The sequence below is a fragment of the Narcine bancroftii genome, chromosome 3 (assembly GCF_036971445.1).
Source record: "Narcine bancroftii isolate sNarBan1 chromosome 3, sNarBan1.hap1, whole genome shotgun sequence".
NCBI lineage: Eukaryota > Metazoa > Chordata > Chondrichthyes > Torpediniformes > Narcinidae > Narcine > Narcine bancroftii.
This window is the reverse complement of record NC_091471.1, coordinates 13,795,036-13,815,470: the sequence shown is the minus strand read 5'-3', so window position 1 is coordinate 13,815,470 and position 20,435 is coordinate 13,795,036. Positions and strand designations below refer to the sequence as shown.

Genomic DNA, 20,435 nt, shown 5'->3' with positions numbered 1-20,435 from the left:
TGCAGACAGAGGCCGCCACCTGCTGTAAAAGGGCATCAATCATCTCAGTGCCCGAGAAGAGCAGAGGGAGCTGCCTCAACGACTGTCGCCCAATAACACTCACATCTACTGCGATGAAATCCTTTGAGAGGTTAGTCTTGGCCGGAATTAACTCGGACCTAAGTAAAGATATCTTCTTCTTTGGCTTGGCTTCGCGGACGAAGATTTATGGAGGGGGTAAAAAGTCCACGTCAGCTGCAGGCTCGTTTGTGGCTGACAAGTCCGATGCGGGACAGGCAGACACGATTGCAGCGGTTGCAGGGGAAAATTGGTTGGTTGGGGTTGGGTGTTGGGTTTTTCCTCCTTTGCCTTTTGTCAGTGAGGTGGGCTCTGCGGTCTTCTTCAAAGGAGGTTGCTGCCCACCAAACTGTGAGGCGCCAAGATGCACGGTTTGAGGCGTTATCAGCCCACTGGCGGTGGTCAATGTGGCAGGCACCAAGAGATTTCTTTAGGCAGTCCTTGTACCTTTTCTTTGGTGCACCTCTGTCACGGTGGCCAGTGGAGAGCTCGCCATATAACACGATCTTGGGAAGGCGATGGTCCTCCATTCTGGAGACGTGACCCATCCAGCGCAGATATGGGCCCACTGCAATTCGCCGACCATCACAATCACTCCACACCAGATGCAATATCACTGGCTCTCCCCTCGGCTCTGGATCTCCTGGACAGCAGCAACACGTTCATCAGTCCCCTCTTCATCGACCTCTGCTCAGCCTTCAGCACCATTACACCTTCAGTGCTGGTCAATAAGCTCCAAACCTGGCCTCTGCACTCCCACCTCCGTAATTAGATCCTTTCCTTCGTCATCGGAAGACCACAGTCAGTGGGAATCAGAAACAACGTCTCCGCCTCACTGACAATCATCACAGGCGCACCTCAAGGATGGGTGCTCAGCCCACTTGTTATGAGCCCAGAGGACCCCAGAACCCAGCAGCAATAGATATTCACCAAGATAAATGGTCACTTAAACAAAAGTTGCTTTTAATTATCTTTAAACATGAAAACAGGATCACACTTTAACTTACCACTATTGACTTAACCAACCTAACTTAACCCCCTTCTAATTCTAAGTGCACATGGCGTGTGTAAATTCAGAAAGGTTCTTTGGTTCACAGTCCAATCTCACTTCTCATTCTTCCAAGTTCACTGGTTGCAGTCAATTCTTATACTGCGCAGAGAATTTAACATGTATAAAGTTCACCAGGCTTTGGTGCTCGAAAGGTAAATGGTTACCTCTCATGAAGGTTCTTGTAGGTTTTCAGAGAGATTTGTTTTTCACTGGACATCCACAACTGATTCCTTTTTAATCAGCCACTTCAATGTCTTGCTGAAGAAACTTGCCCCCTCAGGGTTCTCCAGATGATAACCTCTTTCTTTCAGGTCACCACAGAGTTCCTTTTTGTTTCCCTTATTTCAAGTGAAACATTAGGCAGCCAGTTCTCTCCGCTTGCATGAACCACAAGGGCTTTGACCAGGCTGAACGAAGCACTCACAACCCGTCTTCCAAATGGGGTATTACACAAGCTTGCCAGCTTGTCCTGTTCCAGTCCAATTTGCTGCTGCTGGTGACTGTAAAACTGTAGAACTGATCTCTCTCTCTCTCTCTCTCTCTCTCTCTTTCTCTCTCTCACACAGAGAAAACCTTTTTTACTCTCTCTGCAACACCACATGACCCTCCTAGTACAGCAAGTTCCCCTCCAGACTGTCTGTGGCTCCAACAGGTTCTTTCATCTGTTGCCTTTTCATAAACAACAATCCATTAGTGAAGTCTCTTGGGTGCTCTCCAAAGCTTTTGCAAAGGCTCTGAGGCCCCAGCATGTCTAGCATTAGCAGAGCTCCATTATTTTAAATAAGATCTGTTTTAAAGTGTTTGTGTGTGACCTATACTAAAATACCTGCCCTAATTTATCTCCCAAAAACATATCTATATACTCTGTTACACACGGCTCTACTCACTCTACACCCAGGCACAATTCTAATACAGTGTACAAATTTTCCAATGACATCACGGTCACTGGCAGAATCACTGACGACAATGAGGAAGCGTACAGGAGGGAGATAGATCAGCTCATTGAGTGGTGAATTAACAACAAATGCACTCAATGTTAGAAAAAAACCAAAGAGCTGATTGTGGGTTTCAGGAGATGGAAATCAGGAGAACAGGAACCGGTCCTCTTTAAGAAAGCAGAAATGGAAAGGATTAAGAACATCAAGTTCCTGAGTATCAACAGCTCTGAAGTTCTTTTCCAGGGTTTCCATGTTGATGCAATCACGAAGGCTCGCCAGTGGCTATACTTCACGAGGAGTTTGGCATGTCACCAAACACTCGACAGATGTACCATGTTGAGCATTCTGACTGGTTGCATTAGAGAGCCGCAACTACAGAAAGCCAGCGCCATCTTGGGCATAAGTTTTTCATTCCATCAAGGATATCTGCAAGAGGTGGTCTCTATCCTCACTGACCCTCACCAACCAGTCCATGCACTCTTTAACCTGCTACCATTGGGAAGGAGTACAGGTACCACAAGACTCATACCTCCAGATTCAGGAACAGTTGCTACCCCTCAATCATTACACTCCTGAACAACAGACTCATTCGAGACTCATTTAAGAACTCTTACTTTGCCCTTTATTTATTATTGAATATTTATTTCTGTGTTTGCACAGTAAGTTGTGTACATTTCTTTCTTTTTACATTTCGTTCTTCTTCAATATAGTTTACAGTCACTGGTAACTAGAAATTCTGCTTGGCCTGCATGAAAAGGCATCTCAGGGGTTTATGACGCATCATCTACGGACTCCGACAATAAATGTCAATTTTCAATTTTGACGTTTGGTTACTTGAGGAAACATTTGGAGAGGGAGATTTCAATATAATTTGGAAACATGTTTTCCTCAAGGGAGGAGAAGAGCAGGTGTCGAGACGATTTGGTGGGGGGGGGGGTTCTGGAGTCAAGACTGTCAGCATTTGCATGATTTAAAAAATTGCATGCTCGTTGAGGTTTGAGATAGAGATGTCTCAGGCATTTTAGAGATGGAGAAGTTGGCAAAGACAGGTTGACTTGCAAAGAGGGGATTTAAATTTGAAGGGTCGCTAGATTGGGAGCAGGTTCAGGTTAGCAGCAAAAACGAAAATGGGAACTGAAATAGTGTTAAGTGCAGCTGGATTATTGCCACCATGAGAATGCAGGCTCTGTTATCTCAGCGCAACGTTGGGCTCTGGGCCCCTCAAACAAGGAGAGGGGAAGCTTTATGCAGCACTTGTCACAGCTTCGGATGTTCCAAGGTGTGCAACAGCCACTATTCATTGCGGTTGGAGTGTTGGGAATCCAGCAGCCAATCTGAGGGCAGGAAAGTCCCACCAACGTTCATGAGAGGATGAGGAAGTAGGTTGAGATACTGATTGACAGTTCTTGCTCTGCAGCTGAGAGGACGGAAGGTTCAAAGTTTCTTTTACTATCAAGTAATAATGCATTAAAATGTAACACACTTGATAAACAAATAGTGCACTGGGATCTCTTCACTGAGATGAAGCCTTGGTTTGGTGACTCACCTGTAGGAAGCATTGGATGTCAGACAGGGACGTGAACCAACCAACTCCTGTGAGTGCAATCAAGTGAGTGGAGGATTCACTGCCTCATTTCCCTCTGCAGTGAGTAACCCACATCACTGGAAATCCTTATAGTGTCTGGCTCGTACGTGAGAAGATGAACTCGTTAAAATGAAATACTTTTGCAGACTACAGTGAATGGTGCAGAATACAAATGGCATTCTCAGAATCAATTCTGGATACCTGGAGCAATCCATGCTGAGGGCAGAATCGACTGATGAACAGGGGAGCATTGCTAATTTTTTAGCTGCCGGTGCTCACCAAAATTGGTGACAAGGAGGTGCTGGAGCTGACCCCTGAAGTGCCGGAGTGGTCTCCTGAGGTGCCAGAGCAGCGCTCCAGCAGCACTGCATCCTTGCTGAGATAATCCCTGCCTATATAGACTATAAAGCACTGGTGAGACCTCACTTGGAGTACTGTGTGCAGTTTTGGATGCCTTATTTCAGAATAGACGTGCTGGAGTTGGAGAAGATCTACCAGAATTATACCAGGAATGAAAGAGTGATCATGTGGGGAATGTTTGTCGGCTCTTGGACTGTACCCGGAGTACAGAAGGATGAGGGGGGACCTCACTGAGGCATTTTGAATGCTGGGCAAGACCTGGAGAGAGTAGATGTGGCAAAGTTTTTTTCCCATGCTAGGGGAGTCTAGGACAAGAGGGCACAACTTCAGGATAAAAGGGTATATAGAACAGAAATGCAAAATTAATTTTTCGGGAGAGGGTCGTGGGTCTGTGGAACCTGTTACCACAAGCGGCTGTGGAAGCGAGGTCATTGGGTGTATTTAGGGCAGAGGTTGACAGGGCATCAGGGGTTACGGGGAGAAAGCAGGGGAATGGGGCTGTGGGAGATGGATTAGCTCATGATTAGAATGGCGGAGCACACTCGATGGGCCAATGGGCCTACTCCTGCTCCTTTATCTTGTGATCTTCCGTTGCGCTTATGGGGACATTGTGTTCAGAATACTGATTGGGCTTTTGTTAGGCAGGTTGCATACACCTGGGGGTGAGCAGAACTCAAAGGAGCCTACCAAGGACCGTTGATCATTACCTGACCCTGTGAACAATCCCAACCAGAGGGTGAGGAAGTTGGTTAACCATATAACCATATAACAATGATAATACGGAAACAGGCCATTTTGGCCCTTCGAGTCTGCACCAAACGAAGTCCTCTCCTCTAGTCCCACCTACCTGCCCCCTGCCCGTCACCCTCCATTCCCCTCCCATCCATACACCTATCCAACTTTTCCGTAAATGACAAAATGGACCCTTCCGCCACGACTTCTCCCGGAAGCTCATTTCATTCAGCCCCCACTCTCTAAGTGAAGAAGTTTCCCCTTAACTCATGACCTCTTGGTTCAATCTCTCCTACCCTCAAGGGAAAAAGCCCCTCCGCATCAACTCTATCTAACCCCCTCATAACCTTAAATACCTCGATTAAATCCCCCCTCAACGCAAAAACACACAGAGTGCTGGAGGAACTCAGCAGGTCATGCAGCATCTGTGGGAGAGTCAAGATATAGAACTGACGTTTCGGGCCTGAACTCTTCCTCAAGGTGCGATGCTGACTGTTCTCAGTCAGAGAAAGCGTCCACGTTCCAGCCAGCTCGGAGAACTAGATCAACAAGGCTTCCATGTCTTCCATCGGGTCTCATGAGAAGCTTGGGGATTATACATTAAATGCTTGCACCATTTAAGGATTTTGTACAGGTTATCCGGCTGCCAAGTCTGATTGCACAGTTATTCTATGTGGAGCAGTTTCTATAAACAAAAGCAAATGGGAGATTTGTGGTGGCCTTGGCACGGTCCCGGTACTATTTTTACAGTGCCTGTTACAAAGGACCCCAATGTGTGTGTTGTTCGTGTCTATGAATGGAGCCACGTTCAGCAAATTCTGGACTCCATTGCCATGAAACCCAACTCAGCTGGGTCACCTTTAAGTAATTTTTCCTCTCTGCTGCTTGCTGGATCTCCAATCCCAATCCATGCAGGATGTGCCGAGACCAGCAAACACCTTTGCCAATGCTATTTGGAGTTTTCTCATCTAAGTAGTTCAGGCCTTTAAAAAAAAATAAGTTGGAGGGCATGGTTCACAGTTGCCTGGTAGATCACGGGTCTTGTGCCAGATCTGAGGTGACAATCTTCAATCTGGCTTTTCCACACTTGACTAAATTCTGTATTGAAGGCGGTGGCAGAATTCATCATGAGTGCCTCCATTCATTAGCTCAACGCCATTACAGCGCCAGTAACCCGGGTTTGAATCTGGCGCTGTCTGTAAGGAGGCTGTACATTCTCCTCATGTCTGCGTAGGTTTCCTCCCACCTTACAAAATAAAAACGTACGGGGTGGGGGGGTGGGGCGGTGGTTGTATATTTGGGCAACATGGGCTCATGGGCCGGCGTGTTACTGTGTTATCTGTCTTAATTTTTAGAAGAAAAATTAGTTTAGTCCTTGGATGATCAGTGGGGACAGTTGGTAGATGATATTGGTCTTGTGGATGCTCTGTTTAAGGCCCATTCTCTTGTATCTCTCAGTGAGCAAGTTCAGACTCGGAGTGTGTGCAAATGCTGTAGCCCGACGACTGAGGTTCAGGTAACCTTGGTTCTGGAGTGTGGTCCCTGTAGGTTAAACAGTTTCTCACTAGTTCTGCAGCTTAACTGGAAGTTGTGAGTAACACTGTGAGAAGAAAGATGAGGAAAATTTTACCACCATGACGCACCCTTGTTTTATGCGGGTCGTTTGTCAGTTCAGAGGGAGTAAGCACAAGATGAAGCTGAATGTCTATGGCAAGGATGGGATGGGTTTGGGGGGGAACCGGGGGGGAATATGAGCCAAATGCATGCAGCTGAGACAACTGTGGGTTGGACATTTTAGGTGTCATGGGCAGGTTTGGCTGAAGGGCCTGTTTCCACTGTGTGACTCTATGAGTCTGTGAAATTGATGCTGGTATTCCACAGTTCCTCCTGTGGGTGGTACAGGTAGTGTAGCGGTGAGCGTGATGCTATCACAGAGCCAGCGACCTTGGTTTGAATCTGGTGCTATCTGTAAGGAGTTTGTATGTTCTCCCTGTGTCTGCGTGGGTTTCCTCCGGGTGCTCCGGTTTCTTCCCACCCTTCAAAACCAATGGGGGTTGTAGGCTAATTGGGGTATTTGGGTGGCATGGGTCAGTAGGGCCTGTTACTGTGCTGTATGTTTACATTTATATATAAGTGGGACTTTTTCCCTTTGTTGATGGCTCTGCGTGCAATGCAAAGTCTGAACATGAGATGCAGGGAAGCTTGGACAACTTCACCAGTGCCTGCAACAACTTATGTGCCTTTACGTCCCAAGCAAGTTCACATGCCTTGGCAGCATTCTCTCAAGATGAGTCAACGTTGAAGTCAACCGCTGGGGAGCAAAACCCAGCTCTACTTTTGGAAGGCTGATAAGTGTGGGAACGGAGGGGAATCAGCCTGCAGACCAAGCTGAAGGTGCTGTCATACCCTCCTTACTCTGTACCTCGGGCCTTGGGCAGTGTGGAGCTGACTTGTCATACACCAGTCTTTGACTGGCAAGACAAATTCCAGACAAACCTCACAAACGTCTACACAACTGTCGAAAGAATCGGAGATCAGATGGGGCAGGACGTGATTTCAATCAAAGAACAGCACAGATCAGATACAGGCCCTTCAGCCCATCTAGTCCACGCTGAAATATTTATTTTGCCACGTCCCACCAGCCTGCACCTGCACTGTAGCTTTCCATACCTCTCCTATTCATGTACCTATCCAGTCTTCTCCAAAATTCAGTTCTGGCCACCTCTTTACAGGAAGGATGCAGAAGCTACGAAAAGGGTGCAGAGGAGATTTAGCAGGATGTTGCCTGGATTGGGGAATGTGCAAGGTTGGCAGAGCTGGGGCTTTTCTCTTTGGAGCAAAGAAGGATGAGAGGAAACTTAAAAATCTGCAAGATTATGAGAGGCATCGACAGGGTGGTCAGCCAGCACCTTTTTCATGGGACGAAAGCAGAAAATACCAAAGGACATTGGTTTAAGCCTTGAAGGTGAGAGGAAGAAAGTTTATGGGAGATGTCAGAGATCTAAGTTTTTTTTAACTCAGAGTGGTGGATGCTTGAAATGCATTGCTGGTGGTCGTGGTAGTGGATGGTATAATAGGGACATCTGAAAGACTTTTAGACAGGCACATGGATGCAAGAAAAATAGATGTTTGTAAAATAGGGAAGGGTTAGTTTTTTGAGTAGGTTTATATCAGTGGTTTTCAAACATATTCTTTCCACTCACACACCACCTTATGCTGTTTTAATCGTCTCGAATTGACTCGTTATGTGCACAGTTTCATAACTCCAAAGGAAATGGACTAATGACGATTTTCCTCAAGCAAAATATTTCAGTAACAATTGGGTCTAGAGCAGTGATTCTTAACCTTTTTGTCCTAGCCACATGTCACCTTAAGCAATCCCTTATTAATCACAAAGCACCGATGGCCTAGGGATTACTTCAAGTGAGATGTGAGTGGAAAGAAAGTGTTTGAAAACAAGAATTGCCATCACTTTAATCAATGCTTTTTTATTGAAGCCTCCTGCCTGCTTTTTGCTCACACCTTGACGAAGGGCTCAGGCCCGAAGTCGGTTACCCTTTGCATTCTATGGATGCCGTGTGACCTGCTGAGTTTCTCCAGCACTTTTAGACGTGAATGGGGCAGGGCTTTTTTTTTCTCTCTCTCAGGAGATCATTTCCTGGGGATTCAACTGCCCACAGTTACAGCTTTTTTTTTCCAAAATTAAACTTCATTCACAATAACAAAAATAAATACAAAGTGCAAAGTCTGTGCTGTAAATATTGTTTATATTTTAAAAAAATCATGATTCTCTCGCACAACTGCCACTAATGCAGTCCCTTGCGGTTACTTCCCCTTCTGATATTTGAAGGACTTCGTCACCACTGTTCTCAGCCTCCGAATTCACAGCAGCAGCTTGACCCTGGGCCGTGGTCTTGCCCTGGCAGCTCCAGGCCTCACTGTGTCCCTCAGCAAGTACTTCAGCCTGGAATGTGCCCGTTGGCAGCATTCCCTCACTGACATCTCGCTGTGCTGGAAGACCAACACGTTTCGGGCAGACCAAAGGACACCTTTCATCGAGCTGATGATCTTCCAGCAGCACTGGATGTCCTTCTCTGTGTGCTTCCCCAGTTGGGGGTGGGGGGGAGGTGGGGGGCAGCCTCTAAATGAGAGAGTTGCGCAACTGCTCAGGATAAGCTGTGACAAGAACCCGCGCATTGTCAGGTATCCACGGTCTGCAAAGCAGTGGGCAACCACCTCCGCCTCGTCGCTGTCGTCTCGAGGACAAAATGCATTGGGGGGGGGGGGTGCTGGGGCCTGCCTTACAAGATTCAAATCCTGAAATAGTGTTACGCTAACCCACTACGTTAATTATGCCAGCCTAAATTAGATCTCTTATATTATTCTATTATTCCAAATGCTATCTGGGTTAAAGCCAAATCACAAGGTCAACAATAGATGCACTTTGAGCAGAAAGTTTGTTTAAACAGAATGTCTGGTGCTACAATGGAATATAATGGCTTGCAGTTCGGTTTAGGTTGAAGGGAAAATTGTTTTTATTGATTGGAAATTTACAAAACAAAGGTGTCCATTCAGTCCAGAGAATTTGTTCTCATCAAACAGGCATAAACAATCAAATTATTCTCTGATTTCTCAGGCCTTTTGTATGGTCATCAGGAAATCTGAACCATTTTCGGCCCTCCTTCAACCTCCTAGAACTTGCTGCTCCTCACACGTTGAATAAGACCCATGACCTCTTACTTATACTCCTCTCCCTCTCCTACACACATCCCTTTCCCACACCCTCCCCCCATCTTCTTCCAAGGGCTCAGCCTCAAAATGGAGGTTACCCTTTACTTCCAGTAGTTGCTGTGCGACCTGCTGAGTTTTTCCAGGACCTGCAGCCCTCCACCCCTGCAACTGCAGGCTTTCCTGTTCAAGGCCCAAGTCTTTAGTGCTGCCGTATGTACAAAGGTGCCTGATTGGACCAGTGGTTTTCAATTTTTTTTTCTTTCCGCTCACTTACCATGCCATAGGTGCTCTGTGATTACCAAGGGATTACTTAAGGTGGGAGGTGAGTGGAAAGAAAATGTTTGGAAACCCCTGATTTAGTCTCCTCTTTGATGTTTTCTTTGTTTTTCTCTTTACCTCGAGCCGCTGGCCACCTTTAGAACGGACTGTCGTGCTCATCATGTGAGAATTGGGTGACATTTGAGTCCTTGACTCGGATTACAATGCTATGAATGTCAGCCAGCTATGGTTTGCACATGTTGGCTTTGGATCCTGTGGAAGTGCTGGTTAAGACAATGTTGGATACGTTTTTAGGGTGGGGGAATTAAGGGATAGGGGGAATGGCAGGTGGGTGGAGATGAGCCTATTAGAGCGGCCGTGATCTCATTGAATGGTAGAGCAGGCTCGAAGTGTCGGATGGCTGACTCCCATCCCTGATGTTCTTATTTTCTTTACTCACCAGCTTACTAGATTACTGCCTGTTTTAAATTTAGATTTAGACATACCGTCCTTCTGGCCCAGTAGTACACAAATTGGATTGCAATCCCTGTCCATTTTTGAAGAGTGGGAGGAAACCGGAGGACCCGGAGGAAACCCATGCTGGCACAGAAATTGTACAAACTCCTTACAGATAGCGCCGGATTCGAATCGGGTCGCTGCCACGGCAATAGCATTGCACTAACCACGCCACACACTGGCTGAATGGAAGGTTTATCGTTATAATTGTTTTAAAAAGAATTTGGACACAGGCCACGAGCCCAATGACATGCAATTGACACACCCAGTATGCTTTCTTTAAAGGGTGGGAGAAAACTGAAGCACCCAGAGGAAACACATACAGACATGGGGAGAACGTGCCAACTCCTTACAGATTTGAACCCCGGTCCCGATCGCTGTAAGAGCGTTGCACTAACCACTAAGCTCACCCTGCCACACTTGCAATCATAAGTACAAATGCAATGAAAGGCTGATGTGCTGCAGCTTCCCACCACGTGATTAGATTGATATTGGTGTGTTTTAACACTTAAGAGAGAGGGAATATACAAAAGGAAGAGAAGAATATACAAACAATAAATATTGATGATTTTGGCTGGGAGAACAAAAACGTGCTTTGTCAGTCGTGCAGTTAGATCTTTAGTCTTGAAGTAGAGTTGGGTAGGATAGGGAGATTCAAGATGTGGATAAAAACTGAGGGGAACACGAAAGTCTGCCGACACTGTGACTGTAGTAAAAACACACCAAAATGCTGGAGGAACTCAGCTGGTCTTTCAGCATCCATAGGAGACAAAGATACATTGCCAACATTTCTAACTGAGAGGTGCTGGACTTCTGGCTTCTGTACCTTCTGCCTGAAGGTTGCAGGGAAGAGAGAGCATAGCTGGAGAATGTGGGGGAAGGGGAGGGGGCAGTGAGGGATGTCTCTTCTGATGTTGGCTGCCTTCTTAAAGTGGCACCACCAACCAGGTTACAACACTGTGGAGTGAGCTGCTGGGAACTATCCTCTCTCGAACATAGAATGTTGCAGCACAGTAAAGGCCCTTCGGCCAATTATGTTGTGCCAACCCATATATACCTATCAAAAACAAAACCCACCCTACCTCATAACCCTCTATTTTTCTTTCATCCATGTACCTCTCTTAAATGCTCCTATTGTTTCAGCCTCCACCATCATCCCTGGCAATGCATTCCAGGCATTCACAGCCCTCTGTGTGACCTCTATTAAGCCACCTCTGTTTTTTTTTAAATTAAAGGAATCAGAAACAAGAAGACTGAAATTAAAGAGGGTTTGTCAGGCAGCATCCTCGGAGAGAGAAACAGAGTTAGTGTGGAGGCTGATGTACCTTCATCAGAACACAGACACGCTCACACAAACCAGCTTAAGCAATCTCCTAGGATCAAGGATGAGGCATGGACAGGGTGGACAACCAGCACCTACTCCCCGGGTCAAGAGTAGCCAATTTCAGAGGATGTCTGTTTCAGGTAACGAGCGGAAAGTTGTGATGTCCTGCAGCAGCGGTGAGCAGACTCAAACTTGAAGACTGTACCACAGGGTTTATTTGGCTGAAAGTCTCTGCTACAGTAGTGACTGCGATGGTGGTTCCCGAGTGACTGGCTCAGGAGAGGCCGGCTCAGGACTATGTCCCGGCTGGGTGGAGTTACCCCCCAGAGGTCTATTCAGGTTGGCTGATTGACATCTGGCCAGGTGTAGTCTGTGATCACCCCCCCTGCAGTAAGCTGGTGGTGTATCACCACAAAAGTTTAGGTGAGTCACCAGGGGAAAGTTTTATACACAGAGCGTAGTGGGTGCCCTGAGTGCATTGTCAGGAGAGGTGCTGGAGGCTGGTACAATGGGGACATTTAAATGACTCAGACAGGCACATGGATGCAAGAACAACAGAGGGCTAGGGGCGTGAGGTAGGGAAGGTTTAGGTCAGCCATACTCAATGGTCCCCCTGGGGACCACAGCACATTGAAAGAAGGGCCATGGGCTGAAAAAATAAAATAAGTTTTTTTTTAATGTAGTCAGTAGAAAACCAACCACCCTTGTGGGACCTTGTCAAAGGACTCACTAAAGTACTAAGGCCCTTTCGATTGGTTTGAATCTGGTGCTGTTGGTAAGGACTATATACGTTCTTCCCCTGACCAGTGTGGCTTTTCTCCAGGTGCCCTGGTTTCCCCCCCACCCTTGAAAATGTACAGGATTGTGAGGTTAATTGGGTGTAATACTGTATGGCAACATGGACTGGATGGACCTTCTAGTGTGCTGTATTATTAAAAACAATTTTTTTGGAAATACTCTGCAATGAGAACTGAGCTCTGAGTCCGGTGGAGCTGCATTGTGGAAGCAGTGGGTGTACAGCCATTAACTATGCAGTAGGATTTACTTCTCTGGCCATCAACATAACGACAGGAAAGATGTCAATGAGCTGTGCAGAGAAGATTTACTAGGATGTTGGTGGCACTGGAGGAGCTGAGTTGCAGGAAAAAGGTGAAATAGGTTAGGACTTTATTCCCTGGAGTTTCGGAGAATGAGGGAAGATTTGATAGAGGTGTAAAAATTAGGAGGAGTATCAAAAGAATAAAAGCAAGTAGGCTTTTTCCACCGAGGGACATAGGTTTAGGGTGAAAGGTGAACGTTAGGGGGAGACTTCATCGCACCGAGAGTAGTGAGAGTGTGGAATGAGCTGCCAACTGAAATGGTGAACACAGGCTCGATTTTGACATTTAAGTAAAATTTGAATAGGTACATGAATGGGAGGGGTATGGTCAGGGTGTAGGTCGATGGGGTGTTGGCCAAATAATAGTTTGGCACAGGCTAGATGGGCTGAAAAACCTGTATCTGTGCTCTAGTGTTCGATAGTTCCTCTTCCAGAGGCCGGCTAATCACTGGAATTCGCTTTCCCAGAGCGACATGGAGGTAGTAGTTACAGGACGAAAACCTTTGAAAGGTGGAGGGATTGAGGGTTGCGGGTTGACTGCAGTGAAAGGTCCTGAGGTAGATTACCCATGATCATGTATCATGACGGGGCAAGCTTAAGGGCTGTGGCGTACTCCTCCTGCTACTTTCTCGGGACACCACAGACTATGGACACTGGAATCAGGAGCGCAAATAAACTATCTGCTGGAGAAACTCGGTGGGTGGGTTGAACTGTATCCGTGGGAGAAAAAGAACCGTTGACGATTTAGACCAGAACCTTCAGCGAGACCTGAAACTTCAACGATTCTGTTTCTTCTAATTCAGGTGCAACTTCATTGACACACGTTCCAAAAATGCAATGATGGAGGTTGATGTACCCAATAACAGGCCTCAATGACAATCACTCTGTGGCACTGACCTCCATCATTAATGAAATGCTTTGAGCATCTGGTGATGGAACACATCAAAGCAAACCTCCCAGAGATGCTGGACCCATTTCTATTTGCCCATAGAAGGAACCGTTCCACAGACAATGCTATAGCTTTGCCCATTCACTCCATCCTGGCCCACGATGTCTCATACGCCAGGCTGCTGTTCATCAACTTCAGTGCCGTGTTGTAATACATTAATTCCCCAGAGGCTGGTGGAGAAGCTGTCCTCACTGGGACTCAACACCCCGCTTTGCAACTGGATTCTGGACTTCCTAATGGAAAGACCACAGGCTCTCCGGGTCGGTAGCAGAATATCGAGCACAGTCATACTGAGCACTGGTGCACCTCAGGGCTGTGTGCTCATCCCGCTCCTGTTCACACTATTGACCCAACAGTGTTGGCCTCATCAGCAACAACGATGAGTCCCACTATAGGGACGTGAAATGTCACGAATTGGTGCGACAGTAACAACTGAGTCTCAACGTAGACAAGATGAAGGAGATGATCATGGACTTAAGGAGGACCAGGAACGGCTACTTTCCTCTACACATCAAAAACTCTAGTGGCGAGAGTGGAAAGCACCATGTTCCTTGGAGTTCACTTGACTAGTGACCTAATGTGAACACTCAACATTTCCTCACTTGTCAGGTGTAACAACGAGTACACTTCCTGAGAAGACTGAAACGGGCAAGGCTACCAGCCATTATTATGTCAATCTTTTGTAGGAGCTCTATTGAGAACATCCTGGCCAGCTACATCACAGTGTGGTACGGTTGCTGCAGAGAAATGGATCGGAGGTCAATCCACAGGACCATAAGAGTGGCAGAGAGGATCACTGGAGTTTCCCTCCCCCAACCCCCATTGATGTGATCTACGGCAATCATTGTCTGAAGAGGGCATTCCAAATCATTGAGGAGCCCTTCTACCCGGCCCACAGCATCTTTCAGCTGCTTCCATTGGGGAAGAGATACAGGAGGATCAGAGCCAGCACGACTAGGCTGAGGAATTGCTTCTTCCCACGGGCAGGGAGAACGCTGAACGACCAAAGGAACTCTGGCATTAACCATACAAAGCAATATTTATCTATTTATTTATTTATTTGTATATAAGAATACTTTTTCTGCATGTGCCTTAATTGTCTGAATATGTCTTATGTCTGGTTGTGTGTCTGCGAATTTTGCATTGAGGACCAGAGAACGCTGCGGTGTGGAATTGTACTTGTGCAATCAGATGACAATAAAGTTGACTTGTTCTGCGAGCAACCAGAACACATCTCATCCAAAGCACAGCAGGTAACACACAGCATAAAAAACAACAGAGCCATAAAGACAGATCAGTTGGTAGAGAGCCAAGGCAAATCAGATTTCCTGATAAAGTTGAGAAAGAAACAGTTCTCGAATCTGCCAGGGCATGAAGCCTGATGGAAAGGGAGTAATTTTATTTTGGGTTCAGTGCAATATCGAGTAAGTACCTAATTACACATTGTATTTAGAGAGTTGCATGGCTTATTTGTGGCAGTAATTATTTATGTGCAGCAAGTCGGGTTCGAATGCAGCGCGGTATGCGAGGAGTTTTATGTTCTCCCCGCGTGCGCATGGGTTTCCTCCAGGTGATCCGGTTTCCTCTCACCCTTCAAAATGTACCGGAATTGTTGGTCAATTGGATGTGATTGGGCAGCATGGCCTCATGGGCTGGAAGGGCCAGTTGCCGTGCTGTACTTAAAAAATGTGAGTGGATTAAATTCTTTCTTATCCCACTAATGGGACTAACCCTATTTTGAGTTTGTTGGGACCCGAGGTGGAAGTTAACAAAGAACATGCCAATTTTGCAGTTTATTTTTTAAACTCTCTTTAGAGACAAATACTTTTGTGAAAGTGAGGGGTCGTGCTTTTGCACATCCGATGTGGCATTTTTGTTTTGTACCAAGACATGCACAGAATTTTGATGCGAGGTGATATTCACGATTCATTAGCTTTGCTGGTTATCACTGCAGTGGCAGCTGGAGCAGATGGGATCCATCACTTTACATGAGCAGCTCAGTTTTTCTTCCCCCACCCCTGGGTTAATATTCTACTTCTCACCCCAATCGCCGCTTTCTAGGTTTTAGTCCAGGTTGCTAGCATCTGCAGAGTTTAAAAAAAAATCTATTTTAACTTCTATCCAGGAAGAAAGATATGCAATTTTTTTTGTAGAACATGGAACATTACAGCCCATTACAGGCCCTTCAGCCCACAATGTTGTGGCGACCTGTATATACCAGAAAAACAAACAAATGGCTCCCTACCTCATAACCCTCTACCACCCGTCTGCTTGCCTGACCTCTTAATTGCCCCTATTCCAGCCTCTTCTATCACCCCTGGCAATGCATTCCAGGCACCCAAAACTCACTGTGTGTAAAATAAATTCTCCCTGATGTCTCCCCTAAACTTTCCTCCCTTTACCTCGTACAGATGATCTCTGGGGTTTGCTACTTCTGCCTTGGGGGAAAAAGGTGCTGACTGTCTTCTTTATCTATGCCTCCCTTAATCTTGTTGACCTCAATTAGGTCACCTCTCATCTTTCTTCGGTACAAAAGGGAAACGTCCTAGCACTGTTGCCTCTTATAACACGTTCTCCAATCCAAGCAACATCCTGGTAAATTTCCCCTGCACCCTCTCCTTAGCATCCACATCCCCCGATTAATGAGGCCCAGCATACCCCGTAGGCCTTCTTAACTGTCCAAATCACCTGCGCGGTGACCTTATGAGATCTACGGATTTAGACCCAAGGTCCCTCTGCACATTCACATTCTTTATGGGATGCTGGCATGTACTCTCTATCTCTAATTTTCCTTGAAGTTTTCTCAGAAGGCAGTGGTGTGGTCCTGGGGTCACAAGCATTGGATAAGAAAAGTCATTTTCTATTTAAAGAGAGTCTATTAGCAATTGATAGTTGATTTTAAGAACATAATCTAATCTCAGCTGCTGTTGTGGGATCAATGGTCCGTATCTATGAATTACTTATCCACAAAGATAATTTTGTTGAATTAAAATTTAAATAAAACGTTTAAGTTTAAATTTAGACAATGCAGCACAGTAACAGCCCCTTTTGGCTCATGCCACCCATTTACACTCAGTTGACCTACATCCCCTGTACATTTTGAATGGTGGGGTGGGGGGGAGGGATCTGGAGCACTAGGAAGAAACTCACACAGACACGGGGAGAGAACGCACAAACTCCTTACAGACAGTAGGGGGGGGGGGGTAAATTTGAACCCCGTTCACTGGTGCTGTAACAGCGTGGCGTTAACTGTGGCTCCTTACACTACTGAGTGAACTGAAGAAGTAAGAACGGAAGACCATTCCAAATATACTAATGTTCTGGAGATACTCAGCATGTCAGGCCCCAGCCGTACGAAGTAAAAGGGAACCAACGAAGGTCACCCTTTACTTCCTCTGGATACTGCGTGACCTGCTGAGTTTCTCCAGCACCTTCGTTCATTGCACTTGACGCTAGCATCTGGAGGTTTTGAGTTAAACACAAAAATATGCAAATGCTGTGATTGTAGCTTACACTGGAGAAACGCAGCAAGTCACACAGCCTTCTTTATGTAGCAAAGATAAAGATCCATAGCCAAAGTTTCGGGCCTGAGACCTTTGCCAAGGTATGAGCTTAAGGCAGTCAGGCCCCCTCCCCCCAAAAAAAAAGGTATTGGAGGGAGGGCCACAGGCAAAAGGAGGTCAGGTGGATAGGGGTGTCCCACCTGCCACCTCCACCCTCTGACTGCTGCAACCCTCCACCTTCCCCCTCTGACTTCCCCAGCTGTCAATTCCTCCACCTCCCCACCCACGATCCTCCCCACCGCTTCCCTTCCTGCTCATAAAGCCATAGAACATTACATCACAGAAAACAAGCCCTTCGACCCTTCTAGTTTATGCTGAACTATTGTTCTGCACTGGCCTGCACCCAGGCCATGGTCCTCCATACCCCATGTACCTGTCCAACTTTTTCTTAATTGTTAAAATTGAGTTCGAATTCACCACTTCACCTTTCTTTCTCCTGTGGCCTCACACCCCATCCACCAATGGGCCTGTGCTCATCCTCCTGCCCCTCCCTCCATCATTTTATTCAGACACCTGCCTCCTTTTAACTCATACTTGATGAAGAGCAAAGGTCCCAAAATGTTGGTTATGTATCTTCATATTTGCCAGTGCTGCCAGAGATCACCAGAATGTTGCTCCAAACACCTCATTGGCAGCTCCGGCACCTCCTTGTTGCCATTTCTGGTGATCTCCGGCCCCTAAAAAGTGAGCACTGCACCCCTGATCTCTGCTACATAAAGAATTCTGTGTGACTTGCTGACTCCGTTAAAAACATGCCAGAGGTTGTAGGTCAATTGTGTGTAATCCAGCAGCACAGGGTCGAAAAGGCCTGCTACCGTCTAAATACAAGAGTGTGCAGCTATGCTTCATGAGGAGTTTGAGGAGATTTGGTATGTCACCAAAGACTCTCAAAAATTTCTACAGGTGTCCTCTGGAGAGCATTCTCCAGAGGGTTGTTAACTCGGCATGCGACATCAGGGGCATCAGATTTCACTCCATCAAGGACATCTACCTGAGGCGGTGTCTTAAGAAAGTCACCTCTATTCTTAAGGACCCCCACCACCCAGGCCATGCCCTATTCACTCTGCTACCATTAGGAAAAAGGTACAGGAGCCTGTAGATGAGCACTCAATGGCACAAGGACAGCTTCTTCCCCCTGCCACAGACCATATAACCATATTCCAAATTTGGCCTCACCAATGCCTTATACAATTTCAACATAACATCCCGTGTTCTATACTCTGATTTATGAAAGCCAACATACTAAATGCCTTCTTCACCACCCTACCCACATGTGATTCAACTTTCAGGGAATTATGTCCCATGACCCCTAAATCCCTTTGTTCCACTGCACTCCTCAATTGTTTTCCATTTAACGAGTATGGCCTACTTTGATTGGTCCTACCAAAATGTAGCACCTCACATTTATCAAACTCTATCTGCCATCTTTGAGCCCACTCTTCTCACTGTCCTCTATCACCTGTAAGCTTTGACAATCTTCCTCGCTGCCAACCTTTGTATCATCTACAAATTTTCTAACCCAATTTGCCATCTAGATCATTAATATATATGACAAACAGCAGTGGACCCAGAGGCACTCCACTCGTCACCGGCCTCCAATTCCACCCGTCCTCTCTGGCATCTCCCATCCAACCATTGCTGAATCCATTTCACGACTTCATCATTAATACCTAATGCATCCGCCTTCTCACTCGGAGCCTTGTCAAAAGCCAAATAGACAACATCCACCGCCTTCCCCTCATGAACTCCTCGAAAAACTCTGCAAGATTTGTTTGACATGATCTACCACGTACAAAACCATGCTGCCTACCTCCCCTTCTCCTATTTTCTTGCCGTATGTATTTATTTTGAAATGTAATTGGCCGCGACGTTGGCACCGTAAATACTGCCCCAGAACAGCGACTTTCGTGACACGTCCACGACAATAAATTCTGAAATTCCTCTGTTCGAAAACCTGGGCTGTGTGGTTGGGCCAAAAGCTCAGTTTCAGGGTTTAAAGCCCCAGAATGCTGGAGAAAGCCCTCTCACCACTGTTTGGGGTTTGAGCCCTTCATCCAGGCATACCTGGACACACAAAGGTTCGGGCGCCCGTCTGCATTTTGCTCACATCAGGATGAAGGGCTCGAAACCTAAACATTGGTCCTGCAACTTTCCCTTGGCTACATCAAAGGCAACTGTTTGACCTGCTGAGTCCCCCACAACCCCCCCCCCCACCCCCCCCCCCCCCCCCCCCCCCCCCCCCGGGGCGATCACGTGTGTGCAGACTGCCCTGTTCTAGCTCGGTTTCTGTGCTTTTTATTTCTGGATCCGCTCACCCAGGTTATGGGGGGAGACCGTGGTTCAGAAGAGTGTGTGCGGTTCTGCACGAAAGAGAGCGTTTAGACCCAGTGAGAATGTTTCACTTTCCGCCTCCTCCCTCCCCCTTCCCCCTCCTTTCGCCCTCCTCCCCTCCCTTCCCCCTCCCCACCCCCTCCCCTCCCCCACCCCCCTCCCCTCCCCCTTCCTCCTCCCCTCCCCTCTCCCCTCCCCCCCTCCCCTCCCCCCCTCCCCTCCCCCCCCTCTCCCCTCCCCTCCCCTCTCCCCTCCCCTCTCCCCACCCCCCTCCCCTCCCTTCCTCCTCCCCCTCCCCTCCCCCCTCCCCTCCTCTCCTTCCCCTCCTCTCCTTCGCCCTCCCCTTTCCCCTCCCCTCCGCCCTCCCTTCCCTTCCCCTCCCCTCCCCTCCCCCACCCCTCCCTCCTCCCCTCCCCCCTCCCCTCCCCTCCCCTCCCCTCCCCTCCCCCACCCCCCTCCCCTCCCCCTCCCTCCTCCCCTCCCTCTCCCCTCCCCTCCCCTCTCCCTCCCCCTCCCTCCACCCTCCCCTCCTCTCCCTTCCCCTCCTCTTTCCCTTCGCCCTCCCCTTTCCCTCCCCTCCGCCCTCCCCTCTCCCCTCCCCTCCCCTCCGCCCTCCCCTCTCCCTTCCCCTTCCCCTCCTCTCCCTTCCCCTTCCCCTCCTCTCCCCTCCCCTCCTCTCCCCTCCCTCCACCCTCCCCTCCTCTCCTTCCCCTCCTCTTTCCCTTCGCCCTCCCCTTTCCCCTCCCCTGCGCCCTCCCTTCCCTTCCCCCTTCCCCTCCTCTCCCCTCCCCTCCCTCCACAGGCTGGGCTGAGCAGGGCGACGTGCGGAGCGAGTGCGAGCTCCGCTGGCTGCTGGGGTGACCGGCTGCGCTCGGTGCCAGGCAGGGCAGTTCGTCTCTCTCTCTCTCTCTCTCCGCTACCCAGCACCAGCAGGATGGCCA

At 47.7% G+C, this 20,435-nt stretch overlaps 1 protein-coding gene across 6 annotated transcripts in view; it reads left to right on the top strand.

Moving 5' to 3' along the window:
- Positions 1 to 20,435, top strand: part of adissp (adipose secreted signaling protein) — a 150,254-nt gene that overhangs the window by 9,498 nt on the left and 120,321 nt on the right. Inside the window, exon 1 of one of the 6 annotated variants that reach the window (XM_069923507.1) lies at positions 20,232 to 20,435. The exons of 2 other annotated variants lie outside the window; for them this stretch is intronic. The gene's annotated coding sequence lies outside the window, so the exon portion shown is untranslated. Of the gene's footprint in view, positions 1 to 20,231 lie in introns of those variants that run through there. 3 more of the 6 variants (XR_011353253.1, XR_011353256.1, XM_069923506.1) reach the window with 3 other exon arrangements.